The sequence below is a fragment of the Trachypithecus francoisi genome, unplaced genomic scaffold (genome assembly GCF_009764315.1).
Source record: "Trachypithecus francoisi isolate TF-2019V2 unplaced genomic scaffold, Tfra_2.0 Lachesis_group4, whole genome shotgun sequence".
Classification (NCBI taxonomy): domain Eukaryota; kingdom Metazoa; phylum Chordata; class Mammalia; order Primates; family Cercopithecidae; genus Trachypithecus; species Trachypithecus francoisi.
In genome coordinates, this window is record NW_022681469.1 from 145,445,335 (window position 1) to 145,467,619 (window position 22,285).

Genomic DNA, 22,285 nt, shown 5'->3' on the forward strand with positions numbered 1-22,285 from the left:
TTAAGCCCTACTGTGTGAATTGCTTAGAAGTGACCTGAAGCATGGACTCTAGGTCCCATTCTGACGGTTCTTATGGAAGGAAGCCTGCATCATCAGTAATGAAAATATCAACATTCACTTCTGCCACTCTCCATGCAACCAAGCAAAACACAGAGAGATCAAGGAAATTCAAATGCAACTGGGAATCATAGTTTCTCTGTAAACTATTGTATTTTCAAAGAAATAAGCTTCACAAACACCTGTATTTATAATTTGCTTACACTTTTTGCTATAAAACTAGGAAATCATCCAGAATATAGGACAGAAATTCATTGTGCTAAAAGAAAACAAATATCAAAGACAATCCACTTAGGATATATGACTAAAAGTCTATTTTTGTATTTCAACCAAAATACTCTGCACACACAGACACATACACACAAAATTTACAAGCCAAGAAGGCAAACTAATTCCTTTCTTACCCTTTCATTTTTCTTGTTTTTTCCCCTTTTTTATCTCCCCATGATGTCCAGACAGTAGTTATTCTTGTCCAAGTTTATCAAATTACCTCAGTTTGAAGCTCAGGGCCAATACTTCTGAAATGTCCCTTTCTGAAAGCTCACCTGAGTGTCTCCTCTGAAGGAGACATCAGGTTCCCCAGGAATCACCCAGCAAAAAGCATCACCCAGAATTTTTCAGCTTTATTGGAGGCTGTCATTCGAAGGAATTACACTCACCATATAATTATAGATCCAGAATATATCATCTGGCACGGCAAATATTCTTAGCCAAGCAAATAAAAGAATTCTCTGATCTTTCTTACCCCAGATGAAGGGTCAAATATTGAGAAATAGCTAGTCATTTGTTCAGTCTATTTTTAAACACACGTTTCCAATGTACAGTCAATAAAAAAAACCACCCTTCACACACACATACACACACACACACACACACACACACACAGACATACACAATGAACTGTAGTTAAGGGTGCACTTTCAAATCACTAAATGGAACTGCTGAAGAGTGGGAACTTTCATTTCTCAACCCTTCTCCTCCCTCTCCCCCTTAAAGTATTCTGTACTTAACACAGAAACACAGATGCCCCTAAGCTGGATTCCCCTCTCAGAGAGGGAGCCACGCAGCAGCATCAGCAGCTTAGCTGAGGCTTTGCCTTCTCTTTACAGACCTTCCTTCACCCTTCTCAAAGGAGAGCCGAGCCCTCTGACTCTAGCTCCTCACCAGGGCCTCAGGCTTAGTTCTCCTATTGCCTCATCTGCCCCCATACCTCGAATCAGGGGTTTAACAAGGCCTGGGCTGGCCAGACACGGTGGCTCACACCTGTAATCCCAGCACTTTGGGAAGTCAAGGTGAGCAGATCACTTAAGGTCAGGAGTTCAAAACCAGTCTGGCCAATATGGTGAAACCCCCGTCTCTACTAAAAATACAAAAAAAATAGCTGGGTGTGGTGGTGCGGGCCGTAATTCCAGCTACCTGGGAGCTGAGGCAGGAGAACTGCTTGAACCCAGGAGGCAGAGGTTGCAGTAAGCCAAGATCGCACCACTGCACTCCAGCCTGGGCAACATAGCAAGACTCTGCCTCAAAAAAAATAAACAAGGCCCCCGGCAATGCCAGAGCATTTGGAGTTTGAGTAGCACTGGCAAGGGGTTCCTTGGTGTCTTCTGAGGGCAGGGGGTTGGCCTGGCTCCTCTGTGTGTCCCCAGTGCCCCCTGGTCTGCTGTGTCTCCTATGGGACAGACTCAGAGTGTGCCCAGGGCAAGTGGTTGGGAAGGCGAGTGTCTATGTGGGGAGGGATTTTAGAGGAGGCACTCTGCTCTCTTCTCCCTTTTCTTTTCTCCTTCTTTCTTTCCTTATTTTTTCCCTCAACATTCATTGTTCTTATTCTCTAAGTCAAAATTCAGACTTCGGAAAATAAATAATCACTTCAGGAAGTCTATTTATCGTACAACATGGTGACTATAATTAATAAGAATGTATTATATACTTGAAAATTACTGAAACAGTAGACTTCAAAGGTTGTCACCACAAAAATATAAGTATGTGAGGTCATGGATATGGTAATTAGCTTGATTTAGCTGTTGCACAATGCCTTGATAAATAATTTTTATTTGTCAATGGAAATAAGCAAAATACAGACAATCATCACACACACTGTTAAAACATACAAAATATGCTCTGCATTGTTTATGGACAGACACCCTTTCACTATATTTCTAAAAATATAAAACTTTTAAAAGGGTTGCTGCTCCTGGGGAAGGAAGGAAGAAAGAACCAGTTGTGTTAGGGAGGCAGTGTCACTGCGTCTGCTGTGTTTCTTAGTTGTTAACAAAAAGATAATGCAGCAAATGTAGTTAAACACACATTAACATTTGTTAATGGTGGATGATTGGTATGGGACTGTTTTATTTATTATTTATTACATTTATTTTGCTATTTCTATTTGTTTTTCTATTTCTGTTTATTCTATTTATTTTACTCTGTAATCTATGAATTGGTACTATGCAAATTTCAAAAAGGAGAAGAGACCATCAAGGTGTAGTGTATGTTGAAAGAATGGACCCGAACCCATGGGATGGCGGAAGGGCAGGGTGGGGGAGGAGGTGCAGCCCAGCAGCCTCCGCACTCACACGCGTCCACAGTCTGTAATCATCGCTCAACAGGAAGAAAAGGGAAGGACTATTGGTCCACGTGGGTCATATTTAAGATGCAGAAATCAAGAAAATGTGACAACCCTGGTAGAGGAAGCAATAGTGGCGCTAGCTGAGGAGACAATAAGGGAGCAGTGGGAATTTAAGAAGATCCCAGTCTCCAGGGTGGAGGACGCATCCCCGGGGGGCCCAGACCCCCTGGGGCAGGTGCCACTCCGAACAGAGCAGTGCAGGAGGCTCGGAAAGTGTCCGCCCCTGCCCTTTCCCAGGGAGGAGTTGGAAAAGAAAGCTGGCAAAAGTCGGGGAGGAAACACTCATTTCTAATGAAATGAAATCTGTAACATCAGATAAAAACAGAAGATGAGTGTGATGCTGGGGACAAGCACATTGGCCTGTGCGCCCCCTGCCCTCTCAAGCCAGGGGTGTCCATGGGGCGGGGGACAGGGAAGGCGAGGCACGGGATGGGAGACAGGGATGGCGCGGGGGACAGGGAAGGCGCAGCGCGGTGGGGGTGCAGGGATTGTGTGGGCAGGAAGGCGAGCTGAGAAACAGCGCCCCAAGGGCCGACCGTGTGAATTGCCAGTGTGCGGGACGTCCTGTCTATAGTCGACTTCCTTTTTTTAAGAATCTGGATCAAGACACAAGAAGAGCTGGCTGGCCAGGAGCTTGCAGCAGGGCAGCGCAGGCGGCGTTGCGGGCTCTCTGCAGCCCCGAGCCGCGCACCTGGTGGCCGCCCGCACCTGGCGGCCATGCTCCCTGGCTGCCCCCTGAAACCCAAGGCGCAAAGCAAGGAGATGCGGAGGAGGCTTTGGAGACCACAGGTGCTGGGAAGTGGAGCGCCAGGAGGTCCGGGCCAGGTGACAAGGGCAGGTTGTGCAAAGTGGTGAGATTCTGGATGTATCCTGAAGGCGGCAGATGCTATGAGGGTTGCACTGGAGGTGGAGTGGGAGAGCAAAGGGGGCAGAGATCGTGCCATTGCACTCCAGCCTGGGCAATGAGCGAAACTCAGAGTAGGAGAGCAAAGGAGGTGGAGTGGGAGAGCAAAGGGGGCCTCCCCAGGTTCTGGCCTGAGGCACTGTGATGGCAGATACGTCACCTCCTAGACAGGACAGGGTACTGAGCGACAGATGCTTCTCACCTTCTCTGGTCTCTGAAGCAACTTAAATCCATGTGCAGGCAAGTGAGATTCTAGTTTTATACTTGTCTGACAAAGAGCAGGGGAAGGCCAGAAAGGAAACATAGACAGTGGAAATAATAGTCATGTTTTAGGGGAACATAAGGAAAATCAGTATTTGAAAGGGACATTTTCTACCTCAGTATCCTTACAAACATCACATTTTCAGCCAAGTGGTGAAAAATCTACATTTCTGTTTTTCCCTCTGAGAACTGGTACTGGCATTAGGCCGTTATCAACTCTTCAGGATCTATTTGTATGCTACTCCCAGCGTAAGAACCGAATGCTCTGGGAAAAAAAAAATTCATCAAAGCTTTAAAACCAAAATCCTCCTCTGATAGTTTCCAGGTTTGCATTAGAGATCATATGATAAGAATATTTTTAAAACTATTTGTTGTTGTTGTTGTTGTTTTGAGACATTTAGCTCATTGCCCAGGCTGGAGTGCAATGGCATGATCTCGGCTCACGGCAACCTCTGCCTCCCGAGTTCAAGTGATTCTCCTGCCTCAGTCTCCTGAGTAGCTGGGATTACAGGCACGTGACACCACGCCCAGCTAATTTTGTATTTTTAGTAGAGACGGGTTTTTGCCATGTTGGTCAGGCTGGTCTCAAACTCCTGACCTCAGGTGATCCACCCACCTTGGCCTCCCAAAGTTGGGATTACAGGCATGAGTCACCACGCCTGGCCTATTTTTAATGGTCAAATAGGTACGTAAAGAACCTTAGAATGATTTTTCTAGATTACATATTAAGGTCCATTTACTTTCCAATAGTTGATAGCCGTTTTATATATACAAGGCTCTGAATCAGAAATGGAGAGTTGAGTGGCCATAATAACGTACTGTTATTTGTTGTTGATGACACAGTCATCGAGGGAAACAATGCAGTAATGCCATAAAGTTGTCATATCCTTTGATTCACTAATACCTTTGCAGGTCTCTTTCATAAAGAAAACCTCTAAACGAAAAAAGGCTTTTGGGATAAAGGTGACTTTCACATTATTTATACCAGAATAAAAGAAGCAATGAGCAACAGGGCTGAGCCAACCTTCATCGAGTGCTAGCTGTGAGCTCCTTCCTGTGCTTGGCACTCATTCAGTCTCATTTAATCCTCGTAAGAATGCCAGGTGCTGATGACTATGAGCTCACTGTACACACGGGAAGACAAGACTCTAAGAGGTCAAAGAACTGTATATGAGTCAGAATCCAAATTCAAGCAAACAAAAACAAAAGCCATGCTTTTCCCTTTACACAGAAGATCATACAGCCTTTAAAAGAACTATGCAGATACTGAGAAAGGCTCAGGAGAACATGCAACAAGAAACTCTGTTAGACTTGTAGGCACCGGACATGATTCTCCTACTCCACTCTTAAAACCCGCCATATGCAATTTATTTTATTTTGAATATAAAGTTGTTTTTTTTTTTTTTTTTGAGATGGAGTCTCGCTCTGTCACCCAGGTTGGAGTGCAGTGGCACGATCTAGGCTCACTGCAACCTCTGCTTTATAAAGCACTTTCTAAAGGTACAAGCTAAATTTTAAAAAAATCTCTACACAATTGATGTATAACAAAAATTAGTTCTACCTCATAAACATGTGGCTCAGTCCTCTGAACACATTTTCCTGTTCTCAATTGGTGAACACTCCAAAAACAGAACAGATTTGAGCTTTTCCAGGCCCAGAAAAGCTTGTGTGGTGATTTGCTGTGTGTGTGACAACACTGCCACCCTGTGGCAGCACAGCTTCACATATGCTTCGAGCCACGTTTAAAAGTTCTCTGTAATCCCCCTGGAGACCTGGATCGGCTGGGTGGAAATGCAGGCTCTCTGTAAGGATAGGATTCAGGGCAGCTGAAATTGTGAAGTTTTCTTTACAACGTAGCTTAGTAACATTTTCTGAAAATCTTATTTTACTGGTGGGCTTCCCTGTAAATGCCTGTCCCCAACACTGCAGAGGCTTCCATCAAAACCAATGCCACTCAAGAAGAATTCTGGAAACTTTTTAAGGGCTTTTGCTATGGAAATCACTTCAAATGTAGGCTCCTTCCATCTGCGAAACACTATAATGACACCCTATTTCTGTTGCTGCCTGAACAGGGCAAATGGGCAAAATGTCTCCAGACAGGTTTATTCTGTTGTTTGCTTGTTTGTTTTCTAAGGCAGTGATTTTTAAAACTCTTTTTACTAGAAGAACTTCAACTTTATGATATCAAGAAATGCAGAGATAGCTGATGAAGCAGCACATAGTAATACCTTTAGATTGATCAAATATATAGAATTTGGATTTTTAAAAAAACCAAGAAACCAAGAAGCAGGGCCCATAAAAGGCAAGTTACTTTCAAAAGTTCATTCTTCACAGAAAGGCCTGCTATGACTGGTCTGTTATCCTGGTGAATAACAGAACCGGGATTAGAACCCACATCACTTTACTCCTACATCAGAACATTTGCACTTTATCAGACTGATATAATAATTTCCTTTGCATTTTTGTGTGCTGAATTACAAATTAACTCAGGTACCTGGTCTCATTTGTGAGGACAGTTAATCACTGCTGTTTGCGTGACTTAGGAAGCAGACCCGAGAGCTAACTCACACCTTATCATTAATCAGCATCCACAACCAGCTATGTGACCTACCTGCGTCTTGGGGTCCAGATGTGTGGGATGACATTAACTGCAGTGTAATCTGTTTCATGCCTTCACAGCTACACAGGCTGAGTTTGAGGAAAACCAATATTGACCATGTCCCCACTAAGCCAGAGTCCCCTGCAGGTGTCCAGTGCAGCCCAGTTTACAGCCTGAGGCACACTTTCTTTCACAGATACAGAAAGGAGTGTTTTCTGGAAAATGTAAAATTCTAGGAAAACTACTTAAAGTTAGTTGAAAGATGAGAATATTTACTATGATTCAAGCACCCTTTGATTAAGACAGTGAAGATATATCTTGGAACAGAGTAAACTTCAATTTCTAAGATATTCACTAACTTTTCCAGAGAAGATCAAATTTCTTTGACCATCAACATTAGGATTTTTTTTTAATGCAAATCTATTATCATAGAGTCTTCAAGTTATAGACATAACAAACCACTTACATTTTCTCAAGAAAAAATAATACATAATAGTATCTGCAAACTTTCTGGAGGGCTCCAGTCAGGTTTACTCACCATTTCAGAACATTTCCTATGAGTGTCAGATGAGCTATATAGTTTCTAATCGCTACAATGAACCTACAAAGTTTAACAGATGAGGGAAGTGAAGATAGGTTCTGCATGCTGGGCCAGAATTGAAAGCTGGGCTTTAACACCCCAATGATGTAGGCTTGCCTTCCGCCTCCACCAGGCTAGAGATTGACTATTACATGGAGTTGAAGCAGTTACCCTGTTTGCACAAAGACATAGAAACAGCCAGCAGGGGGAGCACCAATAAAGCCAATACTCATTGCAATTTTATTTTGTAAAGCAAGAAGTGCTAAGCTAAGTGCTAAGCTAAGGAAGGAAGGAATTCACAAGGAGATGGATCAGTGTTACATTTTATCATGGGATATACACAAAAAGAGTGCCTCTCACAGTCTAGACAGTGAACTAAGGGAAGGAAGAGTTGCAAAATCCCTTAAAATAGAGGACATTCAAAGCAGCGAAAGGATGATGTGACTCATGCCTCCCTTTGATCCTCTCTTCTGGTAAGATTAAGCAAGCACTGGCATCAAAACATGCAGACTAGGATCAATGGCTTGGAAGAAATAGGTAAAAACAACGGCTGAGCGCTCTTAAGAAATACTGCATCACTAACATCCTTAACTGAAGAGAGCATCAGAGCCAACATAAATAAGTAGATATCAATAAATCTGATCAACCAATTCACCTCTGGCATTTGGACATTTTCTGTGTCTATGTAAGGAAGATCAAATGAGCCCACATAACTAAGCACAGTGCCTAGAACAGACAGGACTGAAGCAGCAGGCATGGTCATCACTGGTAACCATTATTATTTTAAGTGCTGTACTGTCCTAGGGCTTGAAACCCAGTATATTCTTATTTATGAGTTAATACTAATCTATCATATTGAAGCCTTATTAGTTTGATTCATAGGAAAAGTCACCCTTGATTTTTAAAAATGGAAAAAATATGTCCCAGAAAACACCTCATATCAATAACAAATTTCTTCCTTCTTTCACAGATTCATAGTATTCAATCACGTAGATATACCACATCTTCATATACCATAGCTTCATCTACCAATCCCTTCCTGATGGGCACAAGCATTGCTTTCATCTCCTGTTGCTACAAATAATGCCACAATAAACAGCCTTACGCAATAATCATTCTAGATTTTTGTCAGTGAGTCTTCAGGTATTCCAAAAGTAGGATTTCTGTGTCAAAAACTAAATGTATGTGTAACTTGGCTAGATACTGCCAAATTCACCACCATAAAGCTGGCACTTTGCATTTTGCTCAGCAACGCATTTAAGGGCCCCACAGTTTAGTGAAAAAGGTATAGTAACAAACTTTTGGGCTTTTGCCAAGCTCATACAATGTTCACTGTAGTTCATTTACATTGCTCATTTTGAGTAAGAGTTTTATTTCTTTCCTTTATTTTCATTTTCTCTTTTTGTCATTCAAGAGGGTTTTCTGTTTGTTTTCCCTAAAATCAAATTTATTAATATTTTCTCTGAGGTCAAATTTATCAATGTATTGAGAGGGATAATAAGAGAACATCTTAAACCTAGAGAAAGTTATCAATATCCAAAGAAGGTTATAAAACACCAAGTAGATTTAACCCAAATACTACCGTAAGGCATTTACTAATCAAACTCCCAAAAGTCAAGGATAAAGAAAGGATCCTAAAAGCAGGAAGAGAAAAGGAACGAATAGTATACAATGAAGCTCCAATATGTCTAGCAGCAGACTTTCCAATGGAAAACCTTACAGGCCAGGAGAGAGTGACATATTTAAAGTGCTGATTGAAAAACATACTTTTACCTGAGAATAGTATATTCAGCAGAAATATCCTTCAGATATAAAGGAGAAATAAAGACTTCCCTCAAACAAAAGCTGGGGAATTTCTTAAATCTGACCTACAAGAAATGCTAAAGGGAATACTTTAATCAGAAAAAAACGAAACTAATGAGCAATAAGTAATTACTTGAAGGTACAAAAAGTCACGGGTAATAGTAAGAACACAGAATATGATAACACTGTAACTGTGGTGTATAAACTACTCTTATCCTAAGTAGAAAGACTAAACAATGAATCAATCAAAAATGATAACTACAGCAACTTTTAAAGACATAGACAGTACAATAAGATATAAACAAAAACAACAAAAACTTAAAAAGTGGGGAGATGAAGTTAAAGCATAATTTTTATTCATTTTCTTTTTGCTTATTTATTTGTTTACGCAGCGTTCAGTTCTGAAATAGTATTTGCAAGCCTCATGGTAACTTCCAACCAAATAACATACAATGGTTACACAAAAATAAAATGGAAGAAACTGAATTATACCGCCAGAGAAAAACACCTTCACTAAAGGAAGACAGGAAGGAAGAAAGCAAGGGGGCGGGGGGAAGAACGAGAAAACTGGTAACACAATAACGGGATTGAGTCCTTACTTATCAATAACATTGAATGTAAATATACTAAACTCTCAAAAGAACATAGACTGCCTGAATGAACGAAAAAACAAGACCCACTGATCTGTTGCCTACAAGAAACACACTTCACCTATAAAAACACACCTCAACTGAAAACAAAGGGATGGAAAAAGATATTCCATGCCAATGGAAACCAAAAAAAGAGCAGAAGTAGCTATACTTAGACAAAATAGATTTCAAGACAAAAACTGTAAGAAGAGACAAAGAAGGTCATTATATAATGATAAAGGGGTTAATTCAGCAAAAGCATATAACAATTTTAAATATGCATGCACCAAACACTGAAGCATCCAGATATATGAAGCAAATATTAGAGCTAAAGAGAGAGATAGGACCCAATAAAATAATATCCAGAGATTTCAACACCCAATTTCAGCACTGGACAGGTCTTCCAAATGAAAAGCAACAAAGAAACGTAAGACTTAAACTACAGTATAGATCAAATGGATCTAATAAATATGCGCAGAATATTTCATCTAATGGCTTCAGAATACACATTCTTTTCCTCAGTACATGGATCATTAAGGACAGACCATATGTTAGGTCACAAAACAAGACTTAAAACAGTTTTAAGGGGGCGGAGCAAGATGGCCGAATAGGAACAGCTCCAGTCTCCAGCTCCCAGCGCGAGTGACACAGAAGACCGGTGATTTCTGCATTTTCAACTGAGGTACTGGGGTCATCTCTCTAGGGAGTGCCGGACAATCGGTGCTGGTCAGCTGCTGCAGCCTGACCAGCGTGAGCTGAAGCAGGGCGAGGCATCGCCTCACCTGGAAGCGCAAGGGGGAAGGAAATCCGTTTTCCTAGCCAGGGGAACTGAGACACATAACACCTGGAAAATCGCGTAACTCCCACCCCAATACTGCGCTTTAAGGAAACAGGCACACCAGGAGAATATATCCCATACCTGGCCGGGAGGGTCCCACGCCCACGGAGCCTCCCTCACTGCTAACACAGCCGTCTGCGGCGATCTATCCGCAAGGTAACAGCGAGGCTGGGGGAGGGGCGCCCGCCATTGCTGAGGCTTAAGTAGGTAAACAAAGCCGCTGGGAAGCTCGAACTGGGTGGAGCTCACAGCAGCTCAAGGAAACCTGCCTGTCTCTGTAGACTCCACCTCTGGGGACAGCCCACAGCTGAGGTCCAATAGGGAAAGCAGCGGGGGCCGGTGCAGAGGCGAACGACTCTGTCTGACAGCTTTGGGGAGAGCCGTGGATCTCCCAACGCAGAGGTTGAGATACGAGAACGGACAGACTGCCTGCTCAGGTGGGTCCCTGACCCCTGAGTAGCCTAGCTGGGAGACATCCCCCACTAGGGGCAGTCTGACACCCCACACCTCACAGGGTGGAGTCATCCCTGAGAGGAAACTTCCAAAGGAAGAATCGGACAGGTACACTCGCTGTTCAGCAATATTCTATCTTCGGCAACCTCTGCTGCTGATACCCAGGCAAACAGGGTCTGGAGTGGACCTCAAGCAATCTCCAACAGACCAACAGACAGTCCTTCTGACTGTCAGACGGAAAACTATCAAACAGGAAGGACACCTATACCAAAACCCCATCAGTACGTCACCGTCATCAAAGACCAGAGACAGATAAAACCACAAAGATGGGGAAAAAGCAGGGCAGAAAAGCTGGAAATTCAAAAAATAAGAGCGCATCTCCCCCTGCAAAGGAGCGCAGCCCATCGCCAGCAACGGATCAAAGCTGGTCAGAGAATGACTTTGACGAGATGAGAGAAGAAGGCTTCAGTCCATCAAACTTCTCAGAGCTAAAGGAGGAATTACATACCCAGCGCAAAGAAACTAAAAATCTTGAAAAAAGAGTGGAAGAATTGACAGCTAGACTAATTAATGCAGAGAAGATCATAAACGAAATGACAGAGATGAAAACCATGACACGAGAAATACGTGACAAATGCACAAGCTTCAGTAACCGACTCGATCAACTGGAAGAAAGAGTATCAGCGATTGAGGATCAAATGAATGAAATGAAGCGAGAAGAGAAACCAAAAGAAAAAAGAAGAAAAAGAAATGAACAAAGCCTGCAAGAAGTATGGGATTATGTAAAAAGACCAAATCTACGTCTGATGGGGGTGCCTGAAAGTGAGGGGGAAAATGGAACCAAGTTGGAAAACACTCTTCAGGATATCATCCAGGAGAACTTCCCCAACCTAGTAGGGCAGGCCAACATTCAAATTCAGGAAATACAGAGAACGCCACAAAGATACTCCTCCAGAAGAGCAACTCCAAGACACATAATTGCCAGATTCACCAAAGTTGAAATGAAGGAAAAAATCTTAAGGGCAGCCAGAGAGAAAGGTCGGGTTACCCACAAAGGGAAGCCCATCAGACTAACAGCAGATCTCTCGGCAGAAACTCTACAAGCCAGAAGAGAGTGGGGGCCAATATTCAACGTTCTTAAAGAAAAGAATTTTCAACCCAGAATTTCATATCCAGCCAAACTAAGTTTCATCAGTGAAGGAGAAATAAAATCCTTTACAGATAAGCAAATGCTTAGAGATTTTGTCACCACCAGGCCTGCCTTACAAGAGACCCTGAAGGAAGCCCTAAACATGGAAAGGAACAACCGGTACCAGCCATTGCAAAAACATGCCAAAATGTAAAGACCATCGAGGCTAGGAAGAAACTGCATCAACTAATGAGCAAAATAACCAGTTAATATCATAATGACAGGATCAAGTTCACACATAACAATATTAACCTTAAATGTAAATGGACTAAATGCTCCAATTAAAAGACACAGACTGGCAAACTGGATAAAGAGTCAAGACCCATCAGTCTGCTGTATTCAGGAGACCCATCTCACATGCAGAGACATACATAGGCTCAAAATAAAGGGATGGAGGAAGATCTACCAAGCAAATGGAGAACAAAAAAAAGCAGGGGTTGCAATCCTAGTCTCTGATAAAACAGACTTTAAACCATCAAAGATCAAAAGAGACAAAGAAGGCCATTACATAATGGGAAAGGGATCAATTCAACAGGAAGAGCTAACTCTCCTAAATATATATGCACCCAATACAGGAGCACCCAGATTCATAAAGCAAGTCCTTAGAGACCTACAAAGAGACTTAGACTCCCATACAATAATAATGGGAGATTTCAACACTCCACTGTCAACATTAGACAGATCAACGAGACAGAAAGTTAACAAGGATATCCAGGAATGGAACTCATCTCTGCACCAAGCGGACCTAATAGACATCTATAGAACTCTCCACCCCACATCAACAGAATATACATTCTTCTCAGCACCACATCGCACTTATTCCAAAATTGACCACATAATTGGAAGTAAAGCACTCCTCAGCAAATGTACAAGAACAGAAATTATAACAAACTGTCTCTCAGACCACAGTGCAATCAAACTAGAACTCAGGACTGAGAAACTCAATCAAAACCGCTCAACTACATGGAAACTGAACAACCTGCTCCTGAATGACTACTGGGTACATAACGAAATGAAAGCAGAAATAAAGATGTTCTTTGAAACCAATGAGAACAAAGATACAACATACCAGAATCTCTGGGACACATTTAAAGCAGTGTGTAGAGGGAAATTTATAGCACTAAATGCCCACAAGAGAAAGCAGGAAAGATCTAAAATTGACACTTTAACATCACAATTAAAAGAACTAGAGAGGCAAGAGCAAACACATTCAAAAGCTAGCAGAAGGCAAGAAATAACTAAGATCAGAGCAGAAATGAAGGAGATAGAATCACAAAAAACCCTCCAAAAAATCAATGAATCCAGGAGTTGGTTTTTTGAAAAGATCAACAAAATTGACAGACCGCTAGCAAGACTAATAAAGAAGAAAAGAGAGAGGAATCAAATAGACGCAATAAAAAATGATAAAGGGGATATCACCACCGACCCCACAGAAATACAAACAACCATCAGAGAATACTATAAATGCCTCTACGCAAATCAACTAGAAAATCTAGAAGAAATGGATAATTCCTGGACACTTACACTCTCCCAAGACTGAACCAGGAAGAAGTTGAATCCCTGAATAGACCAATAACAGGCTCTGAAATTGAGGCAACAATTAATAGCCTACCCACGAAAAAAAGTCCAGAACCAGATGGATTCACAGCTGAATTCTACCAGAGGTACAAGGAGGAGCTGGTACCATTCCTTCTGAAACTATTCCAATCAATAGAAAAAGAGGGAATCCTCCCTAACTCATTTTATGAGGCCAACATCATCCTGATACCAAAGCCTGGCAGAGACACAACAAAAAAGAGAATTTTAGACCAATATCCCTGATGAACATCGATGCAAAAATTCTCAATAAAATGCTGGCAAACCGGATTCAGCAGCACATCAAAAGGCTTATCCACCATGATCAAGTGGGCTTCATCCCTGGGATGCAAGGCTGGTTCAATATTCGCAAATCAATAACGTAATCCAGCATATAAACAGAACCAAAGACAAGAACCACATGATTATCTCAATAGATGCAGAAAAGGCTTTTGACAAAATTCAACAGCCCTTTATGCTAAAAACGCTCAATAAATTCGGTATTGATGGAACGTACCTCAAAATAATAAGAGCTATTTATGACAAACCCACAGCTAATATCATACTGAATGGGCAAAAACTGGAAAAATTCCCTTTGAAAACTGGCACAAGACAGGGATGCCCTCTCTCACCACTCCTATTCAACATAGTGTTGGAAGTTCTGGCTAGGGCAATCAGGCAAGAGAAAGAAATCAAGGGTATCCAGTTAGGAAAAGAAGAAGTCAAATTGTCCCTGTTTGCAGATGACATGATTGTATATTTAGAAAACCCCATCGTCTCAGTCCAAAATCTCCTTAAGCTGATAAGCAACTTCAGCAAAGTCTCAGGATACAAAATTAATGTGAAAAATCACAAGCATTCTTATACACCAGTAACAGACAAGCAGAGAGCCAAATCAGGAATGAACTTCCATTCACAATTGCTTCAAAGAGAATAAAATACCTAGGAATCCAGCTTACAAGGGATGTAAAGGACCTCTTCAAGGAGAACTACAAACCACTGCTCAGTGAAATCAAAGAGGACACAAACAAATGGAAGAACATACCATGCTCATGGATAGGAAGAATCAATATCGTGAAAATGGCCATACTGCCCAAGGTTATTTATAGATTCAATGCCATCCCCATCAAGCTACCAATGACTTTCTTCACAGAATTGGAAAAAACTGCTTTAAAGTTCATATGGAACCAAAAAAGAGCCCGCATTGCCAAGACAATCCTAGGTCAAAAGGACAAAGCTGGAGGCGTCACGCTACCTGACTTCAAACTATACTACAAGGCTACAGTAACCAAAACAGCATGGTACTGGTACCAAAACAGAGATATAGACCAATGGAACAAAACAGAGTCCTCAGAAATAATACCACACATCTACAGCCATCTGATCTTTGACAAACCTGAGAGAAACAAGAAATGGGGAAAGGATTCCCTATTTAATAAATGGTGCTGGGAAAATTGGCTAGCCATAAGTAGAAAGCTGAAACTGGATCCTTTCCTTACCCCTTATACGAAAATTAATTCAAGATGGATTAGAGACTTAAATGTTAGACCTAATACCATAAAAACCCTAGAAGAAAATCTAGGTAGTACCATTAGGACATAGGCATGGGCAAGGACTTCATGTCTAAAACACCAAAAGCAACGGCAGCAAAAGCCAAAATTGACAAATGGGATCTCATTAAACTAAAGAGCTTTTGCACAGCAAAAGAAACTACCATCAGAGTGAACAGGCAACCTACAGAATGGGAGAAAATTTTTGCAACCTACTCATCTGACAAAGGGCTAATATCCAGAATCTACAAAGAACTCAAACAAATATACAAGAAAAAAACAAACAACCCCATCAAAAAGTGGGGAAAGGATATGAACAGACATTTCTCAAAAGAAGACATCCATACAGCCAACAGACACATGAAAAAATGCTCATCATCACTCGCCATCAGAGAAATGCAAATCAAAACCACAATGAGATACCATCTCACACCAGTTAGAATGGCAATCATTAAGAAGTCAGGAAACAATAGATGTTGGAGAGGATGTGGAGAAATAGGAACACTTTTACACTGTTGGTGGGATTGTAAACTAGTTCAACCATTATGGAAAACAGTATGGCGATTCCTCAGGGATCTAGAACTAGATGTACCATATGACCCAGCCATCCCACTACTGGGTATATACCCAAAGGATTATAAATTACTCTACTACAAAGACACATGCACACGTATGTTTATTGCGGCACTATTCACAATAGCAAAGACTTGGAATCAACCCAAATGTCCATCTGTGACAGACTGGATTAAGAAAATGTGGCACATATACACCATGGAATACTATGCAGCCATCAAAAAGGATGAGTTTGCATCCTTTGTAGGGACATGGATGCAGCTGGAAACCATCATTCTTAGCAAACTATCACAAGAAGAGAAAACCAAACACCGCATGTTCTCACTCATAGATGGGAACTGAACAATGAGATCACTTGGACTCAGGAAGGGGAACATCACACACTGGGGCCTATCAGGGGGAGGGGAGAGGAGGGAGGGATTGCATTGGGGAGTTATACATGATATAAACGTTATGCACATGTACCCTAGAACTTAAAGTATTAAAAAAAAAAGAAAAAAAAAACAGTTTTAAAAATTGAAATAATATCAAGTATCTTCTCTGACCACAATGGAATAAAACTACAATAATAAGAGGAATTTTGGAAACTATACAAATAATGGGAATTAAACAACATGCTCCCAAATTACCATTGGGTCAAGGAAGAAATTAAGAAGGAAATTAAAAATCTTCCTGAAACAAATAATAATGAAAACACAACATACCAAAACCTATGGGATACAGCAAAAGGAGTACTAAGAAGGAAGTTTATAGTAATATGTGCCTATGTCAAAAAAAAAAAATCAAACAAACAATCTAACTACGCATCTTAAAGAACTAGAAAAGCAAGAGCAAACCAAACCCAAAATTAGGAGGAAAAAGAAATAATAAATATCAGAGCAGAAATAAATGAAATAAAAATGAAGACAATATAAAAGATCAATGAAACAAAACGTTGATTTTTTAAAAGTTAAACAAAATTGACAAGCCTTCAGCCAGATGAAGAAAAAAGAGAAGATACAAATAAAATCAGAAATGAAAAGGGAGACATTACAACTAATACTGCAGAAATTTAAAGGATCATTGGTGGCTACTATGAGCAACAATATGCCAATAATTGAAAAATCTAGAAGAAATGGACAAATTCTTAGACATATACAGTGTACCAAGATTGAACCAGGGAGAAATCTAAAACTAAAACAACTTAATAACAAGTAACAATATTGAAGCCATAATAAAAAGTCTCCCAGTAAAGAAAAGTCCAAGGCCTGATGTCTTCACTGCTCAATTCTACCAAACATTTAAACAAGAACTATTACCAATCCTACTCAAACTATTCCAAAAAACAGGGGAGGAGGGAATACTTCCAAACTCATTCTATGAGGCCAGTATTACCCTGATACCAAAACCAGACAATGACATATCAACAAAAGAAAACTACAGGCCAATATCTTGATGAATAAAAATGTAAAAATCCTCAACAAAATACTAGCAAACTGAATTCAACAAAACATTAGAAAGAAGAGACATTTATCCCTGGGGATGCAAGGAGAGTTCAACATATGCAAATCAATCAATGTGATACATTACATCAACAGAATGAAGGACAAAAACCAGATGATCACTTCAATTGATATCAAAAAGTATTTGATAACATTCAACATCCCATTTTGATAAAAATTCTCAAAAAATTGGGGATAGAAGGAACTTACCTTAACATAATAAAAGCCATATACAATAGACCCACAGCCAGTATCACACTGAATGGAGAAAAACTGAAAGCCTTCCCCCTAAGATCTGGAACATGACAAGGATGCCCACTTTCACCACCGTAATTCAACATAGTACTGGAAGTCCTGGCTAGGCAATCAGACAAGAGAAAGATATAAAGGGCATTCAAACTGGAAAGGAAGAAGTCAAAGTATCCTTGTTTGCAGATGATAGGATCTTATACTTGGAAAAACCTAAAGTTTCACAAAAAATCTATTAGAACTAATAAATTCAGTAATGTTGCAGGATACAAAATCAACATGCAAAAATCAGTAGCATTTCTATATGCCAACAGTAAACAATTTGAAAAAGAAACTTAAAAATAATCCCATTTATGGTAGTCATAAAAAATATTAAATACTTAGGAATTAACTAAAGAAGTGAAAGAGCTCTATAATTTAAACTATAAAATACTGATGAAAGAAATTAAAGAGGATACTAAAAAATTGAAAAATATTCCAGGTTTATGTATTGCTAAAATTTCCATACTACACTAAGCAATCTACAAATTCAATGCAATCTCTATCAAAATACCAATGACATTCTTCACAGAAATAGAAAAAAATCCTAAAATTTATATGGAACCATAAAAGGGCCAGAATAGTCAAAGCTATCCTAAGCAAAAATAACAAAACTGGAGGAATCACATTACCTGACTTCAAATTATACTACAGAATTATTATAACCAAAACAGCATGGTACTGGCATAAAAACAGACATACAGACCAACAGAATAGAGAACCCAGAAACAAATCCACATACTTATAGTGAAGTCATTTTCAACAAAGGTGCCAAGAACATACACTGGTCTCTTTAATAAACGGTGCTAGGAAAACTGGATATTCATATGCAGAAGAATAAAACTAGACTCCTACCTCTTGCCATAAACAAAAATCAAATCAAAATTGATTCAAGACTTAAATCTAAGACCTGAAACTATGAAACTACTACAAAAAAATTTGGGGAAAATCTCCAGGATATTGGTCTGGGCAAAAATTTCTTGGGCAGTACCCCACAAGTACAGGGAACCAAAGCAAACATGAACAACTGGGATCACATCAAGTTTAAAAGCTTCTACACAGCAAAGGAAACAACCCACAAAACGAAGAGATAACCCACATAATAGGAGAAAACACTTGCAAACTACTCATCTGACAAGGGATTAATAACCAGAATGTATAAGGAGCTCAAACAACTCCACAGGAAAAAGTCTAATAATCCTATCAAAAAATGGGCAAAAGTCTGGGCGCAGTGGCTCACGCCTGTAATCCCAGCGCTTTGGGTGTGCTGGTACATGCCTATAGTCCCAGCTCCCTGAGAGGCTGAGGCAGGAGAATCACTTGAACCCGGGAGGTGGAAGTTGCAGTGAGCCGAGATCGTGCCACTGCATTCCAGCCTGGTGACAGAGGAAGACTCTGTCTCAAAAAAAAAAAAAAAAGGGCAAAAGATGTAAACAAACATTTCTCAAAAGAAGACATACAAATGGCAAACAGGCATATGAAAAGATGGTCAACATCACTGATCATCAGAGAAACGCAAATCAAAATTACAATGAGATATCCTTTCACCTCAGTTAAAATGGCTTATATCCAAAAGACAGGCAAAAGCAAATGCTGGTGAGGATATGGAGAAAGGGAACCCTCATACACTGCTGGTGAGAATGTAAATTGGCATAACTATTATGGAGAACAGTTTGGTGGTTCCTCAAAAACCTACAATAGAGCTAGCATATGATCTAGCAATCCCACTACTGGGTACATACCCAAAAGAAAGGAAATCAGTATATTGAAGATATCTGCACTCCCATGTTTGTTGCAGAACTGTTCACAATAGCTAAGACCTAAGTGTCCATCAGCAGATGAATGGATAAAGAAAATGTGGTACGTACTGTAAACCAAAAATGAAATTCTAAGGCTCCCTAACCATCTGAATGGACCCCTCTTCTCAGCCGAGGGGATTCCAGAATTAACTTAAAAGTCTAGTTCAGGTGGTGACGGAAGAGGGGATTGGACATGCCTCATTACACCCTCCAGCATTAACATCAACTCAGACCTCAAGTCTGATAGGAAATATTTACAATGTATTCTCTCTGAAGCCTGCTACCTGGAGGCTTCATCTGCATAAAACCCTGGTCTCCACAACCCCTTATTTTAATCCAGACATTCCTTTCTACTGATAATAACACTTTCAACGAACTGCCAATCAGAATATATTGAAATCTACCTATGACCTGGAAGTCCCCCAACACCCTGGTTCGAGGAGTTCTGCCCTTCCAGATAGAACCAATGTGAATCCTACATGTACTGACTGATGCATTATGCCTCCCCAAAATGTATAAAAGCAAGCTATACCCCATCCCCCTCAGGCACATGTCGTCAGGACCTCCTGAGGCCGTGTCATGAGTGCATCCTTAATCTTAGCAAAATAAACTTTCTAAATTGATGGAGACTTGTTTCAGTTACTTTGTGGTTTACAATGGAGTGCTAGTCGCTTATGAAAAAGAATGAGATCGTGTCATTTGCAACAGCAGGAGTGGAACCAGAGCTCATCCTGTTAAGCGAAATAAGGCAGACAAAGAAAGACAAATCCCGCATGTTCTCACTTATTTCTGAGACCTGAAAGTCCAAATGACAGACTCATGGATAGAGAGTAGAAGGATGGAACAGGTAGTGGGGAACTCACTGTGGAGGTAGGGATGGTGAATGGGTACCAAAAATATACATAAAGAATGAATAAGGCCTACTATGTAATAGCACAACAAGGTAGGGTGTCTATAGTCAATAATTACTTTTTTGTACATTTTTAAATAACTAAGTGTAAATGAATTGTTTGTAACACAAAATACAAATGCTTGAGGGGATGGATACTCCATTCTCCATGATGTGATTATTTCACATGGCATGGTGCATCAAAGTTACCTCGTGTACCCCATAAATATATATACCCACTCTATACCCACAATTAAAAATGGATTTAAGGAAACAAACATCAATATTTTCCATTATCACATCTGGATTTTTAGTCATAATTGGAAAAGCATTACCTACTCTCATTTTATAGATGAATTCACTATATCTTCTGCTAGTATTTATATGGTTTCCATTTGCACACTTAGATTTCTGAATCATTTGATTTTTTTTCCTACTGTATACAATGAAAACATGTACAATTTTCTTTTTCCTATGGCTACTCGATGATCACAGTTCTACTTACCAGTTTACTTCCCCCTCCAGATTTGATGTGTTGACTCTATTGTATACCATGCTTCGTTATACGATTGGCCCTATATGTTCTATTCTGCTTCACTGAGCTAGTGTAATTGTAATAATTATTGTAATTTTAAAGGTGTTAAAACCTATTTTTAAAACTGGTAAGGCTTACCCATCGCTCATGCTTTTCAGAGTTTTCCCTATCCTTGCTTATTTTTCTAAGAAAACTTGATAATTAACTTAGCTCTGAAACAAAACCTGACACTGTGAGATGTATATATATACATATATATAACAAAATATTATTTAGTCTTAAAAAAGACAATCCTGTCATTTGTGTCAACGTGGATGAAACTGGAGGACATTATGTTAAGTGAAATTATCCAGACATAGAAAGAAAAATAGTCCATGCTACCATATGTGGAATCTAAAAAGTTGATCTCATGGAAGTAGAGAGAAGCCGGAGAGCAGAGAAGAAGGATGGGAAGAGGTTGGTCAACAGGTACAATGTAACAGTTAGACAAGAGGAATACTCTCTGGCTTTCTATCATACAGTTGTGTGACTACAGTTAATAATAATGTATTACACATTTCAAAACAGCTAGAAGAAAGGGTTCTGAATGTTCTTACCACAAGGAAATAATTGATGTTTGAGGTAACGGATTTCCTACTTATCCTGATGATGACTACACAACGTAATCATGTATCAAAACCATCATACTGTACCCCATAAATATGTACAATGATTATGAATCAATTAAAAATAAAATCAAATTTAAGAAAATTTTAAAGAGCCATTGCCACATCCTCTTTCCTCCAAGAGTGCCTATGAGCAAAAGCACATTAAGTATAATTGTCATTTGATGAGTCTTAACAAGGCATTTTTTTCTTATACCTGCCAGAAGTCAATATCCAGTGTGCATGAATAACAAATCACTTTGCAAGTCAGATGGCTTCCAAATTTTAGCTATTGACAAATTTGAAAGATAATCTAATTAGGTATCATTCAAGGATCATAAAAGGATCATTCAAGATAATTTCTGAGAACAGATCTCTGTGATTTTTGGCATGTTAGATTCTGAGGACTTCAGGAATTGAAAGGCACTGCTGTAACAGAACTTTTCATCCTTATATGCTATCTATGTAAAGTGTTTCCTGGGGGCTTACTTCCATAAAAATGAAGAGACACAGAATTAATGTTGAAGCTTTTCTTATCAGTAAATCATGTTCAAACACGATAGATACATAAAATTTTTAAATTGTCTTTCATCTTATTAATAAATGTCTTTTCAAGAAAAATTTACTTTCCATGTTTAACAATTATATGTCAACAGCTGTAATATATTTATACTGTTTTGATTTATTTTGTAATTTTTATGAGAACTCATCCCAGAAAAATATTTTTCTACTGACAGTTTTATGATCACATCAAATAAAAAATATAACTTAGAGAGATATTTTAATTTTATAATATGTTTTACTTAAAGTCCTTATTAAAGACTCTGAGGCATAAAATATGATTTGAATAGAATAAAATTTTACGTGGGGACTGACCTGGAAATGTGAAATCAAGAAAAAGTGATAATATAAACTTTCTTACTAATACAGAAGAGTCGTCCCATGTAATTTTTAATAGGTGATAGTAAACATCCAACTTTTATTAGATATATTTAAAATGTCAATATTTATAAGA

At 39.6% G+C, this 22,285-nt stretch overlaps 1 protein-coding gene across 9 annotated transcripts in view; it reads right to left on the minus strand.

Moving 5' to 3' along the window:
- Positions 1–22,285, minus strand: part of COBL (cordon-bleu WH2 repeat protein) — a 323,275-nt gene that overhangs the window by 143,940 nt on the left and 157,050 nt on the right. The window lies entirely within an intron of this gene.